The sequence below is a fragment of the Camelus bactrianus genome, chromosome 15 (genome assembly GCF_048773025.1).
Source record: "Camelus bactrianus isolate YW-2024 breed Bactrian camel chromosome 15, ASM4877302v1, whole genome shotgun sequence".
NCBI lineage: Eukaryota > Metazoa > Chordata > Mammalia > Artiodactyla > Camelidae > Camelus > Camelus bactrianus.
The window spans coordinates 32,376,665-32,388,756 of NC_133553.1; the positions used below are offsets into that span (position 1 = coordinate 32,376,665).

The 12,092-nt window shown below is 36.0% G+C and overlaps 1 protein-coding gene across 5 annotated transcripts in view; it reads left to right on the forward strand.

The window, feature by feature from the left end:
- Positions 1 to 12,092, forward strand: part of BABAM2 (BRISC and BRCA1 A complex member 2) — a 387,982-nt gene that overhangs the window by 53,547 nt on the left and 322,343 nt on the right. The gene's annotated exons all lie outside the window — the stretch shown is intronic.

Genomic DNA, 12,092 nt, shown 5'->3' on the forward strand with positions numbered 1-12,092 from the left:
TATTTGCTTTTAAAGCTATATATGGATTTATATTTTCTAAGTTGATAAATATCTTAACACTGTAACCATGACTTGGGTGGCATTTCAGTTTCTCTTTAGTTGTAGTTGATGAAGATTTTCATTGAGTAGGCTAGGCACATTAAGTCGATTTTTATTACATTGTTTTTGTTGAAATATTGACATTTGCCATTTCAAGTTTGTTTTATATAGTTCATGGTCGAATTCATTTCTTTTTAAAAACAATAAAGAAGTGGGGTTGGCTTTTGAAGTCAGATGATAGTATAATATTGTCTTAATCTAGTCTAGAGTTGTAGAATTTCAGGACTGGAAGGCATTAAACTCTAACAACCACTGGGTGATGTATTTGCCCTCCCAATGCTTCCCTGCTAAGTGCCTGTCCAGGCTGTGCCTCAGTGTCTGCAGTCACAGGGAGACTCCATGGGTCCCAAGGCCACTCACTGGGCAGCTGGGACTGTTAGAAAGTGCTTTTACATCTTGACACAGTGTGGAACAAACTTAATGAAGCCTCCATGTGACAACACTTCAACTAAATGAAGATGGCTGTCATGTTCTGTATTTTCTCTTCGGCAGGGTAACACTGAGCCTTTGCTTATACCGTGTGATTTGTATTCTTTCACCATTCTCGTTGGCTTCTTCTGAATGTGCTCCAGTTAGTCTCTCTGCTTCTTAGAGGGTAACGCCTAGAGCTGAATGATGTGTTTGAGGGATGGTTTTGAGCAATGTGGAATACAGTACTGTTATCTTCATTTTTCTGGAAGCTTCATTCTCTGAGATTGTATTGGACAGAGCTTTGTGTTGAAACCATTGGTAGGTTGTAACCCATGGTGTGCTATGAAATCATTTTAGTGGGTCTTGATTCAGATTTAAAAAATGTGAAATAGGATAAAATTGGGTAAAAGTATCAGCCATATCATGTAATAAAACTAATAAGTATATTAAAATTTTGTTTCAATTTATATATAATAGACATATACACACATGTACACACAAATACACATATATGTCCATGTATGCTCAGTGCATATATGTGTACTGAGTGGTGGGATTAAGTGGTGACATGTAAATTTCCTACTGTGTGTCAGGAAGGTGTGAAAGCCTCTAGACTAGACTAGAGGCGTCCCCTCCTTACTTTTCTCTGAAGTGCCTTCTAGTCTCTCCTAGCTTTGCCTCCTACTCAGATACTCCAGTCCATCCTCTTCTTTGTTCCCTCGTGGGTCTCCTGTTGTGCAACATGAAGGGCATTCTGGGCTCCATTAGATTTGATTTGGGACCTGGGAAAATCCTTTTACTGCTCTGATTCAATCTCTTCATGATGGGACCCCCTCTGATAATTTTTGTCTGTGGAATAAAAAAGGCATAGTAGTGAGGTGAGTAGGTCAATTGAGGTTTTTGTTTGTTTTAAATTCTGAAAATTATTATGCAAGTGGAATTAAAGCTTTGATGAAAATAGTGTTTGAGATGGACTTTCCTTCTCCATAGTTTTGGTTCTGCAGTTTGTGCTTTTGACTTCTCATAACAGCAAGTACTTACTCTGTGCCAGGCACTGTTCTAAGTCCTTTATATGTATCTAGTCAGTGGATCTTCATGACAACACCATGGAGAGTGACTATCATCCCCATTTTACAGATAAGGAAACCGAGGAAGAGACAGATTATTTAATTTGCACAGAGCTTTAAAGTTCATAGTGTATAACGGTTGTATCTCAAGCAGCAATCTAAGGAAAAGTCCTCCAAAACCACCTAACAACCTAAAATACATCGATGGCACATTTATCCCGTTATCCGGCATTTCCAGATATGCTCATCTAGCAGATGCTACATCTTTGCGTCATCTCTTAAATAGAAGAATTTGAGAATGAAAAAACCTTTCTTCCATCTTTAGAAAGCACCTTTCACCAAAGGGAAAGGGCATCCTTTAAACTTGAGAATCTGTTAATTCTCCCCCTTCCCTTCTCCACTCTTCCATTCCATCTCCCATTCTCCATTTTTACCTCTACTTCGTTATCTGTTTCCACTACAGTTCACTCTTTTACTTGTTTTTTCTCTTCTCCCTGTCCTCCCCTGTTCCCTACCAGTTTTCCACTTATTCTTTTCTGTATCCTGCCCTTTGTTCTGTTCATATTCCCTCAAATTTTTTTTTATAAGAAAAGCATATGTTGAGCACCTAGTAAGTGTGAGGCTCTGTGGAGGCACAAATATAAATAAAACCAATATTATGAAAACCAGTAAGAGAAAGATAAAAACTGCTAGTTCATTGCCTTGAGAATCTGAGCCACTGGAGCATGCCAAGATAAATACTCTTCAGTCCTTTCCTGTAAGGAGCAGGAATTGAGATTGGGATTTAGATACATAGGCTATAAATGATATAAAATATAAAACAGAGTGCAGAGAATAGGGAGTGCATCCACGTAGAACTCATTTTGGGTCAAGGAATGAAAATGGTGGCCTAGAAAGCTACAGGAAAATTTTTTTGAACAAATTGAAAGTGTTTATTATAAAAGTTGCCTTTTCTAAAATTATTTTGTACATTAAATGCATAGAAATAGTATGTAAGTTGGCCTTGCTGCTGGGGGTTTCTTATAACATTTTTTAATGTAAAAATTACCAGTATTCCCATAGTTGGAATAGGAATCCGTCCAGGACATTTATGTAGTTTGTTTTGACTTTGATATGACCTTAGAGTGCACTTGTCTTCTCCAGCTCCACTTGCTCACCTGTACTACATATGCAGTAGTTATCAGGTGCCTCCTGTGTGCCGGTGGGTATGCTGCTGAAAGCTAAAGGATTCAAGGTTTAATGTTCTCTAGTTCATTAAAGCACTTTTGTTCTAGCAGAGTATCTGTCTCTTTGGTTTTGACCCTATTTGAGGACACTTGCAGGTACATATTTTTCCTTCCTCTCTCTTGATCAGATCCAACTCATTCTTTTGAGGCCAGTTGTATTTCAGTGAACCTTCCTTGGTTACTCCTGCTAAAAGTGGTTTCTCTGCTCTCTCAACTTCTATTGTGCTCATTTTCTTTAACCACTAATTTGGCAATTAATCATGTTAATTGCTTTGTGACTTGTATCTATTGTTGTCTTGAATTCTTATTTAAATTGTGCCTTGTTTGACTTTCACAGATTTGATTTTTGTCTTCTGATTACAGTTCAAGGTTCTTGAGAATAGACACTCCGTTCTGTGCCTTTTATAGCAGTGATGTTTTTATTATGTACCTTAAGATAATTTGATTAGGAACCCCCAATACATGGTATTTATTTACTTATAAAAACATACTTGTATATTGTAAAACATACATAAAATGTATTAAAAAGAATGATATAAAAAGAAATAAACATTACTCTAAACATAATTTATATTGCTTATAATATGATATTTTCACTTGTCATACCTGAAAAAAGAAATCTGAAACAATATATAGATACTAATGGAAGAAACACAATGTTGGCTACATATACTATACCCTGAGACTAGTTTTCAATCCCACCCACCAGTTACGTGAAAGATTTTGTTGAAAATTTGCTTGTGCCTGGTATTATTGGTATTATTTTCTGGCCATAGATTCTTTGCAAGATTCTTTTTAAACTGCTTGTTCATTTCTAAAGGGCTTTAGTGTAGTTAAGATAAGACAGTGGATTCCTTTCATCCATGAAACATCACAGTATCACAGTATGCTGAAGGCAACTGAATAATTGCAAGTACCACCATCAGCGTCTTGGGATTGTGGAACTCGCATTTTTCCCTCAGGACACTTGAACAACTGCTGGAACTGAAAGAGGGTGCCGGGGTCAATCTGTATGTTGTATATCGTAAGGATTAATTTCTCTCTCTCTCTCTCTCCACATGGACAAACACACACATGTACACACACATACTCTTTTCCCATAAGATTTTCTTCCTGCACCCCAGTCCATTGTCTTATATACTCACTCGAAGACAAGACCATTGCCCTGTTAGGTAAAACACTTTATATACCCATCACAGTAATGTTCAACAAACACTTAAAAATTGATTTGAAACTCTGTACCTGCTAAACACTATTTCCTGTCTCCCCTCAGCCCCTGGCCACCATCGTCCTATTTTCTGTCTCTTTGAACTGGACTGCTTTATGTACCTCATACAGATGGACTCATATGGTATCTGCCCTTTTGTGATTGGCTTATTTCATTTAGCATAATGTCTTTGCGGTTTATCCATGTTATAGCATGTGTCAAAATTTCCTTCCTTTTTTAAGGCTATTGAATAATATTCCACTATATGTATTTACTACATTTTGTTCCTCCATCATCAGTCAGTGGACACTTGGGTTACTTCTACCCTTTGGCTATTGTAAATAATCCTATTAAATTTTTCTTCTTCAAGAGAATCTGGTCGATTCTTGGTTCTTGACATTCCATTTACATTTTAGAATCTGCCTTTCAGGTTTCAGATCAACTTAAGGAGAACTGTCATCTTTTCATTATGTTTCTTTTAATCTATGGGCATAATATCTGTGCTCATTTTTTGTTTACTTTTTTCTCAATGATAGCTTTCTACATAGAGCTCTTGTGCATCTTTTGTGACATTTATCTTTATGTATTTGATCGTTTGATGTTATTTTCAATGATACCTTTCTAAAATTTTTTTTAACTGATTGTTGGTGGTATATAGATATATATATATAGTATACAGTTGATTTTTGTGTATGTTCTTTGTCTAGCAACTTTACTAAACTCAGATTTTTTTCCAAGGATGCATATGAACATTTTAAAAGCTTTCTACATGCAGTCATATTATTTGCAAATAAGGATAGTTTTATTTATTCCTTTCCAATATTAATACCTTTATTTCCCTATGCTACATTCTCTGTAATAGCTAGGACCTCCAGTACAATGTTGAGTAAAATTGAGGATATCCTTGTCTTACTCTTTATGTCAAAGGGGAAAATTTAACATTTTGCTACTAAGTGCAATGTTCTTGTAGGTTTTTTGTAGATGACTTTTATCATATTAAGGAAGTTTCTCTTTTATCCTCATTTGCAAAGAGTTTTTGAACCATGAATCGTTATTTAATTTTATCAAACACTCATCCTACACTTATTGAGATAATGCTATTAATTTTTTCTTTTATTCTATTAACTGAGTGAATTACATGCACATATTAGAAAAGAAGAAAGGTTGAACGTTAATGATCTAAGCATCTGTCTCAAAAAATTAAAGGATTCCCCCCTCCTAGTTAACTGTTAAAAATAGTATTTGAGCCCGTCATTCCTACTGAAATCATATCGTAATTTAAGCCACATTTTTGTTATAGGAACACCTACTAACATTTAAAAATACTCCCTATGCTAAAGTAGAGTTGAAAATCTCTCATTTATAAATGGAGATACAGCATAGAAACTGAGAATAACAGTTGATGCCACATGAACTGGCAAACACATTTTTTTGAATATTTTAATTTTATAAATTTTAAAGCATTCTGGGCTGAGTCACTTATTTTGGTAATGGCGTTTTGGATTCCTATGCTAAGAATTAAACCTACCACTTTCTAGTAGGGCCCAGAAATAGATTTTAGGCTTTAGAGATGTAGAGGATGTACTTGGTATATCAGGAACATCATATGTCATCAGGTAGGTAGTTCCATTCTCCTGGATAACGGTCTAAAAAATCAACCTCAGTGCAGTTTTTCTGCCTTCTCTTACCAATTCTAATTCATGAGCCTTCTTGTAGAAAGGCCTAAGACTTGACCTATTGGGTTTTGATGTAGTCAACTAGATGGAACATAATTCCCTTCCAAGACTGAGGGTGAGTCTGTGAATCGAAAGGTCAAATGCCTTCACAGATAAAATGCCCATTTTATAGATTATTTAGATAGCTGTTAAGATATCCTACTTTAGTCTTCTAGCTTCTTTATTGCTGAATTTCAGTCTAGAAACCATGATAATTTTGAAACTGATTTAGTCTGAGTGGAATTGTTGATGTTGGATTTTATTCAGAGAAAATAAATTCCATAAAATGAAAATGTGATCAATGTCAGCTAACAATAATTCACTCTAATTTATGACCTAATAGTTATTTAAAAGGCAGTTATTAGTCTTTAGCCTGTTTTTTTCATCGTCACCTGTTATTTTAGGTTGCCAAAGCTGAAGACTTCCTTCTCAGCTGATGTTAAATATTGTTGGTTAAGCACAAACGTCATTATCAAGAAAACAGGAAGCTATTGTAGGAGAACATGCCAAATGGTGAATTAACAGTCAGAGTAAAGGAAACTGACGTAGACTCAGGGAAGGAACCCTAGACTCATCTACTTTGTTCTTTTTAGATGGCTTGAAGAACAGAAGAAATCATTATCTTTCCCAGAAAGTGTGTCAAATAATAGGTTTAGCATTAAACTAGAAACCATATATCCTGCATTGTCTTAAAAATGCTGATGTCTAAAAGGTTGTCGAATATCTTCTTATAACTTTGTTAATGAAGATTAATTCTTGGCTGTCACGCAAATCATACAAAGTGTTGTGAAATTGCCTAACTTCCTCTTTATATTTTAATAATTTGAGTTCGATCTCAGTAATTAGGAAGAAGTCATAATTTAGAGGATTCAAATCCAAATTTACTTTTTACTACTTGTTTAAAGAGTTTGCTGAATAAATCAAGAGTGTCAACATTGTAGAGTCTGTTTAATCAAGTTATAAGGGCCTTGTTCCCTCTTCTGTATCATTGATTTATTTACATGTATACAGTTCTTATTACTAAGAAATCATTTTCTTTTCCTTAAAGTATGTGTGGTAAAACACTTTTTGGCAACTTATTGTCAGCTTGTACTTTCCATTATTATAGGTATTTAATAAAAACACATTTGTTGAAAAGAGTTATAATGCACATTTTTTTAAAAACTAATTCTGGTTGTTTCCCCTTTAATTATTGAGAGATGATTTAGTGTGGTGGTTAAGAAAATGGGCTCTGGAGCCAGACATCCTGGGTTTGGATCCCAGCTTTATCACTTACTAGCGAGTTACATAGCTTCTATTTGCCTTAGTTTCCTCATCTGTAAAATGGAGGTAATGGCACCTGTCTCTGAAGGTTGCTGTGGGCTTAAATGATTTAATCTCATTAAAGAACTTAGACTAGTGCCTGCCACATAGTAAATGCCCAACAAATGTTAGCTGTTGTTGTTCTTACTATTATTTATTGTGAAAATAGAGGGATTTTAGGTGATGGTTCTAAGTTTAAATTCTGGGTTGCATGTACAAATCTTCAAAAGGAGGACTTTCCACAAATAGTCACACTTTTACCTTTCTCAGAGTGGAGGATGAGAACATCTTTCCAATTCCAGTTGAACTGTCAATTTTTGTCAAGAAAAGAGCACAAGACTGAGTCAAGATTTATGCAAACCTTCCATTCAACAGACCTTTGTCTCCATACGTAGTTGGTGGAGTACCCACGTCCTGGTTGCAGTGCTGGGTGCTAGAGATGTAAAGATAATTTAAAGATGCTTAGGCCAGGGAGACTAAGACGTGGCCAGAATGCCCTTGACATGGTTTCCAGTCCTGGCGTGCTCACTGAGTGTGCCTGTGAGACCCTCTGGCCTTCACTGTCGCCATATCTAAAATGACAGTTTTTGAGTTTAATTGATGATTTACAAGCATATGCTAAAATTTCATGAGTGCTGGGTGCTTAGCACTGTGCTAGATGCTGTACGAAGACATTTTTAAAAGTATAAGACAGTTCTGGGTACCAGGAATCTTATGATCTGGTAGGGAAAGGAAACCACAATTAGAAAATACATCAATAATAATATTGAGAGTCATGTAGTGAGATGTAAAATAAGAGATCGTAGGGATGAGATTATGAGAAGGTTATGTGCTTAGCATTTCATTGTATCAATGGTTAGCTGCAATTTCTGTAATAAAGAACCAGAGTAAACTGCCTAATTTGATGCTAACCTGAATTCCCACTTGATAATTCCGACTTGCATAATCTGTAGAAAGGGAGTTCAGCCTGCTTTGTTCTCCCACGTGTTAAACTTTAAAAGAATGCATTCTCAGTGTACTGAGGTAATTAGAATTTAGTGTGAAAGATACATTTTTAGGGCATAGTTCTGCATCCCAGAACCCTTTTTACATTATAATACTTTATATGATTTTGTTCTTGTCAGCTGCTGTATTCCCAGCACCTAGCACACTGCCTGACATATAGTAAGCACGCAGGAAATATAGCTGAGAGACAAAATGGAAATTACATTTGAATTGTCAGCAGTTTTTAAGTAATTTGAAATTTATTTTACTATTAAAAGATATTCAGTTTAGAATATTGTTTTTTTTAAACCTTAGATCTATCTATGTGGTAGGACAAGTTACCATTTTACAAATGTAATTTTAATGAAGTTGGTAGCTTTTTATTTAGTAGCTTTTTCATACTTGTGTAAGGAAATGTTCCTCTAGGTGAATGAGCTTTCCCACTGTGTTAGTTCTCTGTTACTACATTTGACTGCACCTTCACAGGAGGCCTTAAACATCAGAACTGCCCCACCAAGCCATTCCCAAATTCTGACCCATAAGAAACAGTGAGAAATGATAAATGTTAGAAACGTGAAGTTTTGTGATATCACAATATAAAGTCTTTCATATACTTTATCTGAAGGCTGTTCATCAGTAAATCACCCTGCCTTCTCCTTCTGAAAAGGAGTGAAGCACTTTAGAAGAAAAAGATAAATTAACTCATTAGAGTCTAGTTTCCTGAGTCAAATATAAAAAGAGTATATTTACTCTTAAAATATTTATATATTATAGAATAGTTCATGTTAATTATAAAAATCAAAACAGTGCAGAAAGGTAATCAAAGGAAGTTCTAAAAAATCATCCCGAATCCTGTCGTATTTTGGTGGCTCTTCATCTGAAATGCTTATGTACATGGAAGCACACACCCAGATCTCTCTCTTCCATAAGTGGAATCATGCAATTCATATGTGTTTTTCAGTCTTTTTTAGCCCACACCCTTTTTTTTTAAACACTTGTCCTCCTTGATTAACAGAAACACTAATGCCCTCCTTGAGTGTGATTTGAAATTTCATAGTACAATTAAGTAGCATGACCAAACCCAGTTTTAGACAGAGGTAATTTAAAAGGGGAAACATTTCAGTTTAATCTTAAAAGGACCTTTACATAACATGACTTTGGCTTGTTTCCCATAAAACTATTAACCCTAGATAATATGGAAGACAGAGCATAACACATCTTTTAAATAATTTGCTCACTGGAGGAGGAGCTGAGAGCTATTTAGGAGAGTTCTGTTGATAGCATCTTAGCCTTTCTTCTGTTCCCTTGAACAGTTTAGTTCTTGGCCCCAAATGTGTGTATTCCTCTCAGCTAAACAGCAGACCTGCAGTTAATGGGAGATGAGCCCTTTTAACCTGGGTATTCTCCTGTTTGGGAGTATTACCCCTGCCACAATTCCCACTTCAAGTAAGTGATCTTTCTAACAGCATACAAGAATGTCTCTAAGGTGAGTTTTTCTTCCATCTTTTCTTCTTTTTTGTGATGTTTCAGTGGCCCTTTTAGATAGGCTGGCCCACCCATTAACCTGTCTGTTTCCATATAAAATTTGGCTATCATCTCATACTTTATACTCTTGACTTCTCTTCTTCCTAAACTGGACCCTGTTGAGTAAATCCCTCTGGATGGAGATGCCACTGCTGTTTCCCTGGTCCAAGGGCCCAACATCTTTCTTGCCTGAAATGGACTCCTTTCTGGTCTCTTCGTTTCCATTTTACCTCTTTACCCCTTTCCATACAGTATACAGGGTGATCTTTTAAAAGCATTGGATATTACTGTTCTTAAAACCCACTTTGTGCTTCAAATAAAACCTGAATTAATTGCTGCCGCTTCCGAGGCTCTGCGTGGTCTGCCTTTGCTTTCCCCTTGTCCTGATCTTTTGCTGTTCTCTTCCTCAGTCACTCTATTCTAGCTGTGTTGCCCAGGCATATCAAGATTTCTTCCCCCAGAAATATCAGACTTGTTCCTGCCTTCACGCCTCTGCACCAGCTGTTTCCTCTGCCTGGAATGCTCTTCCCCAGAACTGTGCATGGTTGGCCTCTTCGCGTTATTCAGGCTTTAGATTTCACCTCCTCCAGAGGCCTTCCCAGTCTTCCACTCCAACGTGGCTCCTGTTTTCTTGCAGCTTCCTGTTTCGTTTTCTGCATCACATTTAGCAATCTTTAGCCATCTTTAGATGTTTGTCTCATATTTATCGTTTCTTCTTCCCTTGCCGGAATTTAAGTATCATGAGACTATAGATCTTGTCTATCTCATCCACCCTGTATTCCTAACACATAGAATGATGCTAAGTAAATCTTATCTAAGTGAAAAGAATCAGTGAGGGAATCACTCAGTTGGAGAAATGTATTTTTTTACCCTCTGGGGTGGCTGGAACCAGCCGTTCAAGTAGTGAGGGAGGAAGGGCCAAGCACAAAAACACTTTCCTAGTCCTGGGTAAGGCATAAAGTGAATAACAGAAAGTGTGGCCCAGCAGTGAATGTAACAATCTAGAAACTCATTTCACATTGAAGAGGGACAAGCTATTCAAACAAATTAAAATCAGATTAATCCTGAGATTTCCTGTACTATTAATAACTTCAGTCATTAAGCTATGTAGGTAATTGGATCTTCAAGCCCCCCAAAAGACACTTGATTGAATGTTTTTTATCTTAAATCATTTAAAAGCATTGTTGTTTGGATATGATGTAAGAGAAAAAATTCTTAGCATTGCTTTAGAGTCATTTCGGCCATTAGAGACTGCTTTATATTTTGTAATGCTAAGATGGATGTGTTTTCCGTAAATGTTTTCAAAGAACTGCTATGTTGTGGGCTCGAAAAGATTACAGTATAAGATAAGTATTTTAATACCTTTAATAAAATGCCCTGAAGAATTTTTTATATTGAAAGGTAAAGAATGTGTTCTTAAAAACCTGTGAGAAATTAAATTAGGTTACTCTGCCACAGTAGTGCAACTTTGTTGTTTACTTTATAAACAGATGTTTTTATTAACTCCTAAAGATAAAGAATAATAATCAGCCTAGTGATTTGTATTGAATACTTCAGAGTTAAAGTTTCTGTCTGTCTCTTTTCTTTTTCACATTCAAATAGTTTTGGGAAAAAGTAATAGTAAATCTAATGTGAGGTCTGAGTTAGCTGTTTCTGAGCCAGCACCTCTCTAGTTTAGTGTCAGATGAGTGTTACCCTTCAAAGTGGCCATCTAGGGAAACTGCATGTCTGTTGCAACAAAGCTTCTGTTCCTTCAACTACTTTTGTAGGTTCTTTCTCAGAAATATTTCATAGCCAGTTTTGGAATTATGAAAGAAAATTAGCCTTCCTGCTCTATTTGGCAAATTAGAAACTTTACTTTTTTTTTTGTCTAAAAAGACGTACAACTTCCTCAACTGACTTCATATTAACTTTTTATTAATTTATGAAGCCATGAGTGCTCTTATGACTCATAAGATCACGGGAGATATCTTATAAAGTAAATCTGTGTAAAGAGCACAAGAACATTGTATACCTCTGTGAAGTAATAGATTAAAAAAAACAACAACAAAAAGCAGGCTGTTGAGACCTGGGTGACTAACTCACCCCCCTTATAAATTTGCATTTTATCTGAAACTGAGTGTAGCGCATTGTGCTCTCCTACAGATGTAAGTTATGGGGTGCCAACTCTAGAGGAAGCGCTTTATTTTTGGGGAAAGAGAGAAAACCATCTGGTACCAGAAAAAGGCCAAAAGTGGGCTCTTTTTAGTACTAACTGAGTGAAAACTAAGAGTCTATATTTAAAATATGACCGTAAAACTACTCTTCTTTTACAATTCTTGGCACCAAAGACTACAGACCTGTTTTGGATCATATACCTGTTTTCAAAGTTGAGATACGCTTCTTTGAGAGAAGTAGCTGAAGCAGTGTTGGTATTTGTTGTTAGAAGGCAGATAGGTTTTACTGTTATTTAAATGAGTTTCTTTAGAGCAAGTCTTACTTTTATTTTGTCTTCGCCTCCATGACTATTAAGAGCTTTTATTTTTTCCTATAAGCCAGGGTTTTAATCGTTTATCTG